Here is a 14,678-nt window from a genome sequence, read left to right as displayed (position 1 = left end):
ATATAGTTTTAGAGGTGTATGTGTGCATGTATCTCTCTCCATTTGCACAAAATGTCATAGTGGTTTTATTAGTAAATGAAATTTATTGGTAAATGAAAGCAACCCAAATAGCACTATCAACAGGTGAATGGATAAACAAAACGCAGTATATAACAATGTATTACCATTCAGTAGTAAAAAAAGAAAGAAGGAAACTAATCCAAGCAACAATATGGAATGATCTAAAAATCATTATTCTATTATACTGATCTATAATCATTCTCTGAATCATTACTTGGAACCCAGCTGTGGGAAAGGTGGCTGCCTGGTCCCAAGTCAACCCGTCGAAAAGCTGGGCAATAACTTTCCAAGTCCTGCTCTGAGGGTAACTTACCGGTGGCCCAGTCTGGTAACCCTGTGGGAATGAACATGCGATTCTTTGAAATGTTAAAACAAAGACTTTTGTATAGACTTGTTAATAAAAAAAAATCAGTATCCTGTATAAAACTAAGCCAGGAGAGAGAGAGAGAACACTATGATTCCATACATTAAATTATAAAAAATTCAAACTAATCCACAGGACAAGCTGCACAGAGACAGTGGAAGACAGGATAACTGACAGAGGGACGTGAAGGGACTAGGGATGATGAGAACGGTCCCTGCCCTGACTGCAGTGACGGCTACACAAGGGTATGAAAAGCTGTCAAACGCTGTCCCTTTAATGTGTGCAGTTTAGTACGTGCAACTTATACATCAATAAAGTCAAAAATATTTAAAGAAACAAGCAAACCAAAAAACTTTACAGCAAAGTTAGAGTTAGGAGTCAACCCAGTGGCTATTCATGACAGTTTAGATGTACAGAGAACTAAAATTAGGGGGGTTTCTGGCACACTGGTAATTTCCTTTTTCACCTGCATACTGGTTATACAAGAGTATTCAGCTTCTAGACACCTAGTAAAGTGTGTATCAGTCAGTTCAGTTGCTCAGTTGTGTCCGACTCTTGGCGACCCCACGGACTGCAGCACGCCAGGCCTCCCTGTCCATCACCAACTCCCAGAGTTTACTCAAACTCATGTCCACTGAGTCCGTGATGCCATCCAACCATCTCATCCTCTGTTGTCCCCTTCTCCTTCAGCCTTCAATCTTCCCCAGCATCAGGGTCTTTTCAAGTGAGTCAGTTTTTCACATCAGGTGGCCAAAGTATTGGAGTTTCAGCTTCAGCATCAGTCCTTCCAATGAATATTGAGGATTGATTTCCTTTAGGATGGACTGGTTGGATCTCTTTGCAGTGCAAGGGACTCTCAGGAGTCTTCTCCGACACCACAGTTCAAAAACATCAATTCTTTGGCACTCAGCTTTCTTTATAGTCCAACTCTCATAGCCACACATGACTACTGGAAAAACCATAGCTTTGACTAGACAGACCTTTATTGGCAAAGTAATGTCTCTGCTTTTTAATATGCCATCTAGGTTGGTCATTACTTTTCTTCCAAGGAGCAAAGCGTCTTTTAATTTCATAGCTGCAGTCACCATCTGCAGTGATTTTGGAGCCCCCAAAAATAAAGTCTGTCACTGTTTCCCCATCTATTTGCCATGAAGTGATGGGACCAGATGCCATGATCTTAGTTTTCTGAATGTTGAGTTTTAAGCCAACTTTTTCACTCTCCTCGTTCACTTTCATCAAGAGGCTCTAAAGTATATTGTTCTTCAAATACAAGTCTTTAAAAAGAGGAAGGACATCTACCTATGACCTAGAAATTCAATCTTTTATGTAAGAGAAATGAAATATTTGTTTACAAACAGACTTGAACAAAAATATTCATGGCAGTTTTCTTCATAGTAGACCCAGACTGGAAACAGCTCAGGTGCCCATCAACATGAACAGGATAAACGATCTATGGTACATTCAATATTCGTACAGTTGAATATATTATGCCAGAATAAAAAACAACGTGGATAGGTGTAAAAGCATCATGTTGAGGGCAAAAAGTCAGAGACAAAGGAGCACATACATTTGATTCAACTAATATAAAATTCTAGAACAGGCAAAATAAACATGTGATGAAGCAACTGTGGCTGCAGTTGCAGTAGAGAAAGGGAGAGGGTACTGTCACAGAAATGAAAAACTGCTCACTATGAACAAGGAAAAACTATGTCACTTAACACCACTGAATCACTAAATTAAATGTTAAATGGGTACATTTAATTCACCTTAACTAATTCCTGAAAGCATAAAGTCCAAACTTAAGCTTCCAAAGTAAGCCAATAATTTCAATTATGGTAAAGGATAAATTTTATTAAGGTCTCATTTTGTCAAAATTTGTCTAATTTCTTCCACAAACATTTCTTTCCAATTAGTAAGAAAATCAGAATGTCTTGTCCCAAGTGCTTTATTTTTAAGATTGGTTTCATAAAAGTATACTGTACTATGAAGTGGAACTTAATATGAAAGGCTCATTATTATCAACAATAATTCAATAAAAGTGTACAGTGATTTCCAAAATGGAGGTGATTATAACCCAGGAAGTATGACTGATGATCCATTAGGACATAAAAAATATTAGGAGTTCCATTTATATTTAATCTTTATCTTAATACACACATGCATTTTAAGTACAATATAATGTAATACAATATATGTGTATCCTTAACATACAAAATGACACTGGCCTCTTCATTATGGCCACCTGTCAGAAAGTCACACATCACATATGTTAAGTAATCTAAGTATTCTGGTACTAAGTGATTCTAAATACTTGGCAGGAAGAGAGATAATATCGGCTGGTTTCTTTTTCAAAATTGAAATAAAGAACGCACCTTTTTGTAAACTGCTACAACGGACTGGTGTTTCAGGGAAGATACATTGTTACACTAAATGATTTTCTTAATAGAAACAATACTTTATGGAAAAACTGTATTATAAAATCCTTCATGAAGCAGTTGCTTTGATCTCAACAAAATTAAGTTGAGGCAGCGAAAGTAAGGTTTAACTTCAAAAGCAACTACTGCAGCTTGAAGCAGAAAAAGCACCAAGTATTACATGATGTTACTGATGCGGCTAAGGAGTGCCCATAAGTATTTTATACTAAACAGGTTTATTGGTGTCTCATGGCAAAGTATTTTATAAGTGTTATCAAATTTAACTTTAAAGGTGAATTAAACATTTATCTTTACCAAAATAAAGTCTAAATTTGCTGATGTTCTGTGATAAGTGACTGTTAGCAGTATCCTACCTAGCAGTTATTTTTAAAAACAATAACATGGTTAATCTATGTATACCTTAAAGGTAAAAGCAGCATTTTAAAACTTGGTAAGAAAATAACTGTATTCCAAAAGACGACAATGTGTGTCATCTTGAAACCTCATACCTGCACTCTCTAAAAACAGAGAAACCACTTTCTAACAACTCTTTAAATGCCTTCCATACAGTTTCTGTGAATTTTGAATATATTTATTAAAAACATATAAACACAAATCTTCACATTGGTTTGCATAGGAAGGCAAACTTTGTTAGTCAAATCTGAATAACTGATGGACAGAAATTTAAAAATGAGTATCTCCATTTAGAAAGTATAGCCAAAGAGGCACTTTAAAATCTTTAGGTGTATGTCTCTCCATGAGCTGCCTTTTAGCTAGGACAAGCATTAAAACCAAGCACCAAAATAAATAGATTTAAGATTCAGACTTTAGAATTTTTGTATTACTAAGCAGTAAAACCAAGATTTTTCAAACATAATGCACCGTATTCATTATGCCTGCTTTAAAAATACATATATTTATTTTCAAAATTTAGGGTAAACAAAAAGGTTTTTGAGCTATTACTAACATTTATAAAGCACTCTATTCACAGATAACAGGGATCACTGATTCCCTTCACAAATCTCTAAAGTCACTTGTTACATTATAAAATAAACCAAATAAGCTGAGAAAGAATTCTTCTTTATAAATAAAATAAACATTATTAGATTTTTATGGATCCTTTCAGAGATGTAACACCAACTATAACGTATTCTTCAAATAATGGCTTTCATTTAATCCTTTTTCACTGCATTTCTGTTGTATTTAAGGGACTGAGAGACATTTCAGATAAGTAAAACTGGATCCAATACTCCAGACTTGGGTATTTAAGACAGTACACAGTTGTCCACAACATAGGGCAAATCAAGTAAGATCTAGAGAAATGAAGAAGGCAAAGAATTCTAGCTGGTATCAAATAGCTTCACAGAGGTGGGTGGCAATGGAACTGGGACTCAAAAGATGTGTAGGATTTTAACTAGAAAAATTAGGAAAAATAAACCATGCTTGGAACCATGGATAGATGCATGTACAATCTGGGACACTTAAAGAATATGCTGTATTTGCAAGTCATATTATTAGTGATTTTGCTGTACTGACTTCGCAGTTTTCTTCACATATCAAACTTAGTAAGATCATTCTAAACATAATTTCCAAAAAAGCATTCAATCTTCAAGCACAATACAAAATCATACTCCTGTAATTCTACAAAATATGAGTCTATTTCAATATGTTTACAGTTCTAATTTTCTCCAGATTTCACTATTCTTCACCAGGGGGCTTACATTTTAAGTGCCATGCAATGACATCAATTATGGGCCACCCAATCTTGCTTTTCTTCTCATGTAAAAGGATGACTATGGACGGAGGTTCATGACATTGTACAGGAGACAGTGATCGAGACCATTCTCAAGACAAGGAAATGAAAAAAGGCAAACTGGTTGTCTGATGAGGCCTTACAAATAGCTGAGAAAAGAAGAGGAGCTAAAGGCAAAAGAGAAAAGGAAAGATACACCCATTTGAATGCAGAGTTCCAAAGAATAGCAAGGAGAGATAAGAAAGCCTTCCTCAATGATCAGTACAAAGAAATAGAGGAAAACAACAGAATGGGGAAAACTAGAGATCTCTTCAAGAAAATTAGAGATACCAAGTGAACATTTCATGCAAAGATGGTCTCAATAAAGGACAGAAATGGTATGGACCTAACAGAAGCAGAAGATATTAAGAAGAGGTGGCAAGAATACACAGAAAAACTATACAAAAAAGATCTTCATGACCCAGATAACCACGATGGTGTGATCACCCACCCAGAGCCAGATATCCTGGAATGCAAAGTCAAGTGGGCCTTAGGAAGCATCACTACAAACAAAGCTAGTGGAGGTGATGGAATTCCAGTTGAGCTATTTCAAATCCTAAAAGATGACACTGTGAAAGTACTGCACTCAATATGACAGCAAATCTGGAAAACTGAGCAGTGGCCACAGGACTGGAAAAGGTCAGTTTTCATTCCAATCCCAAAGAAAGGCAATGCCAAAGAATGTTCAACCTACCACACAACTGCACTCGTCTCACACACTAGAAAAGTAACACGCAAAATTCTCCAAGTTGGGCTTCAACAGTATGTGAACCGTGAACTTCCAGATGTTCAAGCTGCACTTAGAAAAGGCAGAGGAACCCAAGATCAAATTGCCAACATTCGCTGGATCATCGAAAAAGCAAGAGAGTTCCAGAAAAACATCTACTTTTGCTTTATTGACTATGCCAAAAAACTGAAAAATTCTTCAAGAGATGGGAATATCAGACCACCTTACCTGCCTCCTGAGAAATCTGTATTCAGGTCAAGAAGCAACAGTTAGAACTTGACATGGAACAGACTGGTTCCAAATCGGGAAAGGAATATGTCAAGGCTGTACATTGTCACCCTGCTTATTTATCTTATATACAGAGTACATCATGAGAAATGCCAGGCTGGATGAAGCACAAGCTGGAATCAAGATTGTAGGGAGAAACATCAATAACTTCAGATATGCAGATGACACCACTCTTATGGCACAAAGAACTAAAGAGCCTCTTGATGAAAGTGAAAGAGAAGAGTGGAAAAGTTGGCTTAAAGCTCAACATTCAGAAAACTAAAATCATGGCATCTGGTCCCATCACTTCATGGCAAATAGATGGGGAAACAATGGAAACAGTGAGAGACTTTATTTTTGGGGGCTTCAAAATCACTGCAGATGGTGAGAGCAGCCATGAAATTAAAAGATGCTTGCTTCTTGGAAGGAAAGTTATGACCAACCTAGACAACGTATTAAAAAGCAGAGACATTACTTTGTCAATAAAGGTCTGTCTAGTCAAAGCTATGGTTTTTTCAGTAGTCATGCATGGATGTGAGAGTTGGACTATAAAGAAAGCTGAGCGCCAAAGAATTTATGTTTTTCAACTGTGGTGTTGCAAAAGACTCTTGAGAGTCCCTTGCACTGCAAAGAGATCCAACCAGTCAATCCTAAAGGAAAACAGTCCTGAATATTCAGTGGAAGGACTGATGTTGAAGCTGAAGCTCCAATACTTTGGCCACCTGATGATAAGAACTAACTCACTGGAAAAGACCTTGATGCTGGGAAAGACGGAAGGCGGGAGGAGAAGGGGACGACAGAGGATGAGATGGTTGGATGGCATCACCAACATGATGGACATGAGTGTAACTAGGCTCCAGGACTTGGTGATGGACAAGGAAGCCTAACGTGCTGCAGTCCATGGGGTCACAAACAGTCGGACACGACTGAGCGACTGAACTGAACTGAAAGGGATGACCTGTCCCTTCTTTTCCAAGCCTAACTGTTCACCCATTTTAGCTGGCGCTAGTGGTAAAGAAACCACCAGCCAGTGCAGGAGACATAAGAGACACAGATTTGATCCCTGGTTTGGGAATATCCCCTGGAGAAGGCAATGGCAACCCACTCCAGTATTCTTGCCTGGAGGATCCCATGGACAGAGGAGCCTGGTGGGCTACACGGTCTATGGGGTCGCAGAGTCAGACACAACTGAAGTGACAGCGCACACACACACCGTTTTTTTAGACTCTGCTCCCTTAATTACATTCTCTACTGAATCCTTGTATCCTGCATTTAAATTAACATTCTCTCTATTTTGGAGGGGAGAATATCTCTCTCTTTGTTTTCTCCATTATGTATATCTCTGCCTAAAGCATAGCTAACAGTAAATGTTTTATGAATAGCAGAATATATAATGAGTTTTAAAAAGTCAATTTTTAAGTTATGAGTGATGTATTTTAAGACACCTGTCCCAAAGTGTGGTAAATAATATATCTTAAAAGAATAGTGATAAGAGCATGGGATGAAGCTTAGACATCACATAATCTGGGGGTTTTCTAATATTTCACAACACAACAAAACTTTTCCAGAAGAAATCTTACTCAGCATGCCAAATATATATAACTACAGAAGCACTTTTAATACCATTTCATGTTCAAATACATTATAATTTGTTACAAACTCAAAGAGACAAATTGAGTGTTAGAGATGTTAGTTAGTCTTGACACCTAAGCAACCCATTTATTTCCACAGTAGTTGAAAGTAGGTAGTAGCTTTTGTTTTGTTAGTAGCTTTTAATGGTTTGCTTATCCTAGTGTCTGGATATGCTTCAATTAAATTGATTAATAAAGATATAAATAAGACTTTTTCTTTCAATATGAGTTAGTAATCATACGTAAAAACTGCTTACAAGGCAAACAAGAAAAACCCAAACTTCCAATGAGCTATAAACCATCTATAATATATCAGGACCTAGTGCTATATATTCATTTGTTACTAAACAAACTGACATACACAGGATGAGTATACCCCAAAGGAACCGGCTTCAGTTGTGCCTGTCATTTAGCTGAACACAGTTCATGCACCATAGTAATGTATTGTTTAGACAATTCTATATGAATAGACTTGCACAGGACTCAAATTTTTTAAAAATTTACTGCAAACTACAACTTTCCTTACCTATTTAAAATTCACAAATAAGCAGAGACAGTAAAAGATGTTTTATTCTAAGGAATGCTTGCCCTCCCCCTTTCGCAATAAACCAGGTATAACCATAAAACACTACTGTTTGCAATGTGACAAATTTTATATTTATGTACACAAGAGTGTTAAAATGGTGCTAGAAAAACTGGATATCCACAAGCAAAGGATGAAGCTGTACCCTTACCTAAAACCATATGCAAATATTAACTCAAAATGGATCACAGCGCTAAATATAATAGCTAAAACTATAGAACTCTTAGAAGAAAACACAGGTGGAAAGCTTCCTGAGACTAGATTTGGCAATGATTTCTTGGACACCAAAAGCACAGTCAACAAAAGAGAAAAACTGATGAAGTGGATATCATTAAAATGAAAGACTTTTGTACATCAAAGGACACTATCAACAGAGTAAAAAGGCAACCCATAGAAGAAGAAATGTAAATCATGGATCTGATATGAGATTTAGTATCCAGAGTGTATAAAGAATTGCTATAATTCAACAACAACAAAACAATTTTTAAAACTGGCAAAGGACCTGAACAGACATTTCTACAAAGATACACAGATGGCCAATAAGCACAAGAAAAGATGGTCTACATCACTAATCATTAGGAAAAATGCAAATCATAACCACAAAGAGATGCCACTTCATTAAGTGGCACTCATTAAGTGAAGTGAAAGTTACTCAGTCGTGTCCAATTCTTTGTGACCCCATGGAATTCTCCAGGCCAGAATACTGGAGTGGGTAGCCGTTCCCTTCTCCACCCATGGATCGAACCCAGGTCTCCTGCATTGCCAGCGGGTTCTTTACCACTGGGAATGGCTATTATCAAAACCACAGAAAATGACAAGTGTTGAGGTGAGGATGTGGAGAAACTGGAACCCTTGTGCTGGCAGGAGTGCAAAATGCTGCAGCTGCTGTAGAAAACGGTGTGGCAAAAATTCAACACAAAATTACCATATGATCCAGCAGTTCCACTTCTGGGTATATACCCCAAAGAAGTGAAAGCAGGGACTTGAACAGATATGTGTACACCAAAATTCAGAGCAGTATTACAACAGCCAAAAGGTGGAAACCAAATGTCCGTCTACAGATGAACAAAATGGGATATATATATACACACACACACACACACAGACACACACACACACAATGAACTGTTATTCAGCCTTAAAAAGGAATGCAATTCTGATTCATGCTCCAACATGGATGAGCCTTGAAGACATTACCCTAAGCGAAATGAGTCAGATACAAAATAAATATTACATGATCTCATTTATAAGATATATCTAGAGTAGTCAAATCACAGAGACAAAGTAGAAAAGTGTTATCAAGGGCCAGAGGGAAAGGGGTTGAAGAGTTAATGTTTAATGGATACAGTTTCAGTATAGGTGGATGAAAAAGTTCTAGAGATGGACAGTCATGATGGGTATACAACTATGTAAAAGCATTTAATACCACTGAACTGTACATTTAAAAATGATTAAAATGAAGAAAATGATTAAAATGGTAAATTTTATGCTGTATGTGTCATGCATGTGTGCTGTCGTGTTGGATTCTCTGCAACCCCATGGACTACAGCCCACCAGGTTCCTCTGTCCATTGGCTTCTTCAGGCAAGAATACTGGAGTAGGTTGCCATTTCCTCCTCCAGGGGACCTTATCGACCTAGGGATCAAACCTAGGTCTCCTGCATTAGCAGGCAGATTCCTTACCATGGAGTCACCTGGGAAACCCTTTATGTTGTATATTTTACCACACACACACACACTATATATATATAGTGTGTGTGTGTGTTTTATTTTTGATGGTGGCAATATAGGAATGCCATAAGGAACATAAGCTTACGCGTTATGCTATCTGTTTTCAAACACAGCTCTGCCACTTTATAGTTCTGTAGCCTGTGCCTTTTTTCTCATATGGTTACAGAACCTGTATCATAGGATTACAGCAAGGATGAAGCCAGTACATGTAAAGTACTTAAAACAATCTATGTCATAAAATAGGTACTTCTTATTGGAGCCCTTGGTGGCTCAGACGGTAGTTTGCCTGCAGTGTGGGAGACCCTGGACCAATTCCTGGGTTGGGAAGATCCTGAGTTGCGGGTCAGGAAGACCCGGGAAGATCCTGAGTTTCGAAGACCCCCTGGAGAAGGCAATGGCAACCCACTCCAGTGTTCCTATAGGTTTAAAACACATTTTAAATGAGATTAAACTCAAACATCTGGAGTACCTCTGAAGGTCCTCCTCAAAATTACAGACCTCAGTAAAACATAGACTGAAAACCAGTGATTTAACCCAATTTCTCATTTTACTGGTAAAGGGATTGCGAGTTCAAGGTATATGACTTGCTTGAACTCACATAGCTTGCTAACATTAATCTTCTTAGAATAAGAATTTGAGGTCAATGATACTAATGCTCAAATTCAACTACTTCAGAACCAAGTGCAGTCATGAGATTTTATAATATATATCCAAGAGTCTGTGAAGAAGTGTGATAGTCATCTGCCATGCTAATCTAATGAATAACTACGCGTGGGGTGGAAATCAAAAGGTAGCCAAACCAAAAGAAAAGTCAGTTTAATTAGTTTCAAAGACACCGCTTCTGAAAATGAAGTGTTAAAATATTTGTGAAAACAAGTGATACTGACCAAGAGTTTGAGACACACCCAATAGGTTCTCACTACTCCATGCCTTTCAGCCAGTTACTCGCCACATAATAATCTTAATGCAACCACTGACTCTGAAATATCAGCAGCTTTTTCTACCAAACAGAACTATTATGCATCATAAGGAAATACCTACAAATAATTCCTTATTAAATTCAAACAGGAGAGAGCAGCAGTCCAAATAACACAAAATGTTTCATCCAAAAAATCATGTGTTGAACTGTATAGACATATCTGTACTTACTTGAATAGGCTTGGTCTGTTTTCTGGGAAATTCACAACACAGAAAGCAAAATAACAGACAATCTTTGAAGGTCAGATGATCAAGAGCTAAAAAACCTCTGAGCGTCTCTAATTTTGCCCTTCCCCCACGGCTCTTCCTCCTCAAGGCCTCTCTCAAAGGAGAACGCCACCCCCACTCGGAATGCCCTCATCTCCATCTACACCAGCTGAAATCCTACTCATCCTTCAAGGTCCCACTTAAACGCCACAGCTTCCACGGATGTCTCCCCAGTGCTCCCAATTTAGAATCATTCCCTCGTCTCTTCACTTCCCTATTTTGCACCTCTAGTTCAACATTTAATTATGTAATGCTTGGCGTTACCATTACCTACATTCACTTCTTTCCCCACCTTTCCCCAAGAAAATCTTAGGCACAGCAGGCTAGGGAGGAAGGGAATTAACATTTGTTAAACACCTTTGGTGCCCTGCCAGGTGCGAGGCATTCTGCACACATTATCTCATTTAATCCGTTTGACAACCACCTCGGGAGGCAAGCAGGTGGTCTTAGTTATTCCCATTTTACTGACTGAGAAGCATACTGTTGAGAGTGCAATAGCTAATCCAACGTCACACTACCAGCCAATTCCAGTGTATACGGAGCAGCTGGTTCCCCTGGCTTCAAAGAGCTCTTTCGAAACACCACGATAAGCTACAGTTTTGTTCACTTTATGTCCTCCACCCTGCCTAAGATAGCAGCTATTCCATAAATACTTGCTGAATTGAGTATTCCTCCGGACTCACTGCCACCTTTTTACCACCACCATCACGCCCCACCCCTAACCGGTTAGCTTTACTGTTCCCTTACAGCGGACTTTACACACATCTCCAAGACAAACGCTGCAGACAACACCAACCCTTACCGGGAGGCACAGGGAAGAACCGTTCGGTTCTCTCAGATTTTCCCCAACGGCTCTTCCCACACAATATACGAGAGCCACACAAAGTCACATTTGATGCAACGCTTACACCCTTCCCCAAAGCTCTTATTTCATCCTAAGCCACGTCTTCGTGCTTACAAGCAATGACTTATGCGGTTTCCAGCTCACACAGTGGGGACACCCTAAGACGCTGTCTGAATAAGAAACCACATCTCTCAAACCGTCTTAAGACGAAGGCACCCTGATATTACTTCACAGGCTTCCATCTCTTCTTGCCCCCCGCCCCCCACCATGAGCTGCAGTTTGGATTTCCGGCGGGAATGCACACACACACACACACACAGATGAGATGGGCTCAAAAGCCATGGAGCAATTACTTAGCTTGCCTAATTAGAAAGAAAACACGGAAGGTGCCCCGCCTTTCTCAATCTCTGCACTGAACTCATTTACGAAAGATGCGGGGCACCGAAATCCGAGGAACCCCAGACACCGAATCACTGGTTTCTGCGGCTAGTCGGGGGAAGGAAGAGTCCTCGCCTCCCCGCGGTCCCGGGCCACCAGCCCCCGGAGCCGGGTCGGAGAAGCCCAACCGCACCCTCCCCAGGCGGCCTTGCATCTCATTGTCTCCCTCTGTCGCGGCCCCCGGGGGCGCAGGGTGCAGCCCGGGCCCCGCTGACCCCCACCCACCGGCCGGGTGAGGTCCCACCAGCCCCGGGCCCGACCCCACCCCAGGCTCGGCCGCCCGCACCGCGTCCGGATGGCGGGGCCGGGCGCCGGGAAAATGGAGGCGGGAGCGACGGCTGCGCTTCCCAGCCCCGCGCCCCGCCAGCTCCCTCGGCCGGCCCCGAGGGCGAGGCTGAGCACTCACCGCGGCAACGGCTCGGTCCTCCGGCGGGCACGGCTCCGGAACGGCCCCGGGCTGGGCAGCCGCTGCCGCCGCCTCCTTGTCAGGCGCGGCGCTCCTTCCCGGGAGACGCAGCGAGCGCCCGCAGCTCCCGCGCCGCGCGCTCCGTGACTGACTGACTGACTGACCGGCCGGGCGGCGGCGGCGGCGGGGGCGGGGCGGCGCGCGCGGCGGGCGGGGCGGCCGCAGCGCCCGGCGGCGGCAGAGCCGAGTGCGGCCGCGTCCGGCCGAGACGCAGAAGGCGGGGCTGAGGGCCGGGCGGCCGACGGGCGGACAGACTCGCGCCCGGCCGCTCGCTCCCCGCCGCCCCCCGCCCGTCGCCAGCCACTCACTTCCGGCGAAGGCAGCCGAGCCCGCCCCCCGGGCGCCCGTTGCGAGCGCCCCCTGCCCGCGCCCCCTGGCCCGCCTCGCTCCCCACAGCCCCAGGCGCCCGACCGCACCCAGCCCCGGCCGCCGGCGCTCCGCCTGTCCTCCGCGCGTCCCTGGGAACCGCCTCCAGGAACCAGTGAATCAGAGAATGAATGAGTGAGGGAGGAAAATTCCGGGGCTGGGCCACCCTGCTCGCTTTTCCTTGGAAGCAGGCCCAGCGGCCTCTGTCCGAGGGCCCGGGGACACCGAAGCTTTGACCGCGTCTGTCAGGGACCTGCTGGAGTATCCCGAGACTCCTGCAACCCATCAGACGGGGTCTCAGGCACTTAAAGGACCGCAGTCATTGCAGTCTGAAAGGCCTTTTTTAAAGCAGTCCCATTTTGGCCAACAGCTGAGTTTCATGCACTATGTTAGGAAGCTTTTAGAAATTGGACATTTCAGTTATTCTCGATTACTTTTTAACTTTGCAGTTTGCTTACCTTGTGTTCTTAATTTCTGTCTCACATACACACCCCTTATTGAAACGGTTTGGGAGTAAGGTCGTGGCATCTTTATTACCAAGCTCCAAGTTACTTGGATACTGCTTATTTCGATGTAGACTTGGCTTAGACTTTAAAATTCTATTTGTGTCTTTATTTTGACCTTCTGATTAAAAGGACAAAATTAAAAAAATAAAATAAAAGAAGGACAAAATAGAATTAAGTCATTTTTGCCTGGCTACGTGCAAAGCAGATTTGTTGACATCATTAAAACAATTAACAAGTCAGGAGTGTGACCTGGAATTAGTTGCCGTGAACATTTCTTTTTCATGTCTTCCCATATGCTTGCTAAGTAAGAGTATCTGTATCTTGAATTTTCACAAAGAATTGACTCTACATTTCTGAGATCCTGGCTCCCTTTGTAAGAACCAGAGTGTTCATTTCTCTGTCCTGGGGCCAAATCCTGGTTTGGCTAATTACATTCCTTCTTTCAGATATTCTTGAGAGCTTTGAAGTGGTTTGGTCTCTTGCACAATCTGTTTCAAACTGGTACACAATCTGTTTCAAACTGGTATTTAGAACCATACAATACAGTTACCAGTTGCATTTCACACTTGAGATATCTGTACATTAGTAACAAAACTGCAATTTTGTATTTTAAGTCTAGACGGTACTTTAATATTCTTGTGTAGAATAATAGTATCTTATAAATGAAGATGCTGCTGCTGACCAATTCTTTTTTTTTTAACTTTTTCTTTTATATTGGAGTATAGCCAATTAACAATGTTAATTAACAATGTAATAGTTTTAGGTGGACTTACAGCCTTCTGTTACTTGTGGAGTTCATCATTCATTACCTTGAATCATAATTATTTCAGTAAGTTATGGTCTTTCCTAATGAATGTAATGCAATAGTTTATTCATCCTTATGTCTTCCATAATGTCTAGTATAGTACCTTGCACAATAAGTATTTTAAAATATTAATAAATACTTTAAACATTTTGAAAAGTTATAATTCATACAAATCTGTCTCTAGCTTCTTACCCCATACCCCTCATGACCAGGTTTGTTGGGATTATGCACACCTGAGTGCAAAACCTAATAACACCGTATTCTCATCAAATGCTACTTATGAGGCTGTATGATAACTACACAGGGAAGATATTCTCTTCATCGAAACCTTTATTTTTTTATTTTTAAAAATTTTTTATTGTAGTGGTTTTTGCCATACATTAACATGAATCAGCCATGGATTTACATGTGTTCCCCATTCCGATCCCCCCTCTCGCCTC

General features: G+C 41.1%; 1 protein-coding gene across 2 annotated transcripts in view; it reads right to left on the bottom strand.

Annotated features, from left to right (window-relative positions):
• The window catches only part of RAPH1 (Ras association (RalGDS/AF-6) and pleckstrin homology domains 1), a 97,852-nt gene extending 85,213 nt beyond the window's left edge, over positions 1-12,639 (bottom strand). For both annotated transcript variants that reach the window (XM_065930755.1, XM_065930757.1), the window contains exon 1: positions 12,502-12,639. The gene's annotated coding sequence lies outside the window, so the exon portion shown is untranslated. The remainder of the gene's footprint in view (positions 1-12,501) is intronic.
• Positions 12,640-14,678: the final 2,039 nt, after the last annotated feature.

The sequence above is a fragment of the Muntiacus reevesi genome, chromosome 3 (assembly GCF_963930625.1).
Source record: "Muntiacus reevesi chromosome 3, mMunRee1.1, whole genome shotgun sequence".
NCBI classification, from domain to species: domain Eukaryota; kingdom Metazoa; phylum Chordata; class Mammalia; order Artiodactyla; family Cervidae; genus Muntiacus; species Muntiacus reevesi.
The sequence above is the reverse complement of the archived record's forward strand: the minus strand, read 5'-3'. Positions and strand labels throughout refer to the sequence as shown.